Raw genomic sequence first — 3120 nt, forward strand, 5'->3', positions numbered from 1 at the left:
TTTTTTTTTTTTACTAAGTTGTGGCTATCAGGTATTCAGTCTCAGAAAAAGCAAGCTAATACACTCACAAAGATATTTTCTAGAAATAATCATAACAGTAACCACTTTTCCTATTTATATTTGTGACTGTCATTGTTGACAAAGTTGTTGTTGTTTTTTTTTTTTTTTTTGTAGTATTGAGGATTGAACTCAGGGCCTTGTGCTTGCCAGGCAAGCACTTATTCTAGTGAGCTATCTCCCCGGGCCCTCATCTGTTCTTAAGAGTGCTGTCACTTATAAAAAAATATTTGATAGTCATATAATTATTGATATATTTGAAATATCTGTGTGAGTGTGTACAGGGTACATATGTTTGTGCTGTACAGATGTGATTCAGAGAGAAAAAATATGGATTATATAATTTAAATGTTAGTGACAGACAGAAGAGTGATGTTGACAGAAAGACCTTGAGCTCCTTGCATTTTGTTCTGTATAGTGAAATCTTTCCTATTATAGTATGTATTTAAAATGAATGCATGACAGGTTTCATGTTCACATTCCATGCATTATATAGAGCTACATTTTATTAACCTGGAAGTATGTATTGGGTAGAACTCAGCTGAAATTTTAGTTTTAAGTCTGATCAATTTGAATAAAATCAAATTTAGAGTTTGATTTGACCTTGATGTCAAGCAAGATTTTCTAAATTTGGCTGAGAAATTTTGCTTTCAAGAGCCAAATTAATTTCTAAGCCTTTTATTTTTTTCCTTTTCCTTCTCTACTCCTATTTCCCTCAAGTCAAAATTAATTGAATACAGCAGCTTTTTATTCTTTTAATTTGATAATGTCAACTGACAGGTTGTGTTTTTAAAATTCCAAATCTAACTTGTGGGACTTAAAATGTAGGAAAACTAATTAGAAAAAATGGTGAAGCTGAAAAGTTATGATTTGTTGGGAAGAGTGAAAGAGAATGTCAAGAGCATACTATAATTTTCAGCATGCTAGTATTGAAATTTTAATTATACAGTTATAGCACTTTGCTTTGGAATCATCCATGTTCTGATATCTAGAATTGTACACTGAGTCCTGGAACCAGTGGATAAGGTAGAATAAAAGAAGGCTAAACTGATGTGGGATAGAAAAAAATGTGTATTTCTGTTGTATAGCCACATCCTCCCCCACCTCTTCGTCCTTGAATCCCCTAGAACAGTGAAGAGTTTTGTCTGTTGGTGATCCTCCCTTGACCCCCTAAAGTGTTTAAGCCAAGCCTTCCTGCCCTAATAGACTCCAGTTTTTGACAACACTGTGGATATAAAATTTTTTGTAGAGTTAGTAATTGAACCCATTGTCTCACACACGCCAGGCGAGTGGTCTACCACTGAGCTGCTCCCAAGCCAAAAACTGAGCTTTTCACTGTGCGCTCCAATTCTCTCTTTCCATTATTCTGAGTACTAAATATACTTTTTGGTTTGAGAATACATTAGTCAGGGGTCAGAACTGGCACAGTGGCTTATTTTAAAGACTGTTATTTGCATTCTGAGCATTTGCATCTACTACCTACATTCGTGTGTGTGTGTGTGTGTGTGTGTGTGTGTGTGTGTCTATAAAGTTGCAGTAGGTATTTTAGTCATTACTAAATTTAGCATATTTGAGAATTTTATCAAAAAGTTCATTTCTGGAGATCATGTAAGAGTGCTTTTCAGACATATGCTTTCCTATTCCCTCAGCATCAAGAAAAGACTTTTATTGTGTATGTTTTAGCTTTCATGGCATTTAAACATTTTTATGTTCCATTCTCACTTTAAGCCTTTGAGGGTAACAGAGAATAGATCATTCTTTACAATTTCTATACAGAAAAAGTAATGCTTAGAGAACTTTGGGTGTGCTCAAAACAATTCAACCAACCACCAGAAAATGAATCATTTTAACAAGTGCATTTTTAAATTTTGACTATGCATAATATGCCAATTTCTAAACCAAATACTAACTGAAAATAGCCTACAGAGTTTTCCTGAACATTCACTCTTTATGCTTATAGTATGGCATATGTATTGATGAGCAAAAATATGTTAACTTGGACTGAGTAAAGATGGAGAGGAAAATCCCATAATGGATTCTGTTAAAGGTTAGTACAAGCAAAAAAAGAAAAAAAAAGAAAAAGACAAGAAAAGAAAAGAAACTGAGGTAATCCATGAGATAACTTAACTTGAAACAAATCCCCAACTTTGCAACTTAAATATCAAAGTATTATGAGTATATGCAAGTACTCCGGTAATGGAAGACTGACAAATTAATGCATAGTCCCTGTCCGTATTACAAGACTGAAATGAGCTGCTGCAAAACTAGTTTTAGGGAAGGAAACAGCACTTGAGGATAAACCTCAAGATTTAACTAAACCTCAAGTAATAAAGAACTGCTAAATTGGAAGACACCGTGAACAAAGAATTAGTATCATGATGTAATATGGACTAAATACTTCTTACCTTGATGGAATAATATTTGAAAGATTTCAGGTTCACAGGGAGATTCCAGATCATCCTTAAAATAATAAACATATGCTATCGAGGGATAGCTGATCTAGAGAAGTCTGCATGCTTAGAACTTGACAAGTCTGTGGATAAGTGTACATCTGCACAATCACCTTCTCAATGCACTCCATAAACATGCACATCAACGCACAAACTTCATCCTGTCCTGCATGAGCCATCTGATAAGAAATAGCAGTTCTTTGGATTTACATGAAATGATTTGACATATATTTTAATGTATTATTTTCACATATAATAAAGAGAATACATATAGATAAATAATATGCATATCTGAAGTGTAAGGCACATATTTCTATGTGTTTACATATGTACAGATGTGATATATAATCCAAAATAATAGTGTATTTCTCTTTCTATATATCCATGTCACTATCTATCTGTCTGTCCATCTATATGACTAGTAAATTTGTTTTAGTTTTAATTAGACATGACCTTTATTATTAACTTATTTGTCATACATGTAAAAGCAGAAGTAGTTACAATACTTGGTCTAGAATGAAAGATAGCTGTAACACTGAATAATACTCTGGTAAATATTTGTCTTACACCTACAATATTTAAATGGCAATGAAATACCCAACTTTGACAAAAC

The sequence above is a fragment of the Octodon degus genome, unplaced genomic scaffold, assembly GCF_000260255.1.
Source record: "Octodon degus isolate 3935 unplaced genomic scaffold, OctDeg1.0 scaffold00058, whole genome shotgun sequence".
Taxonomy (NCBI): domain Eukaryota; kingdom Metazoa; phylum Chordata; class Mammalia; order Rodentia; family Octodontidae; genus Octodon; species Octodon degus.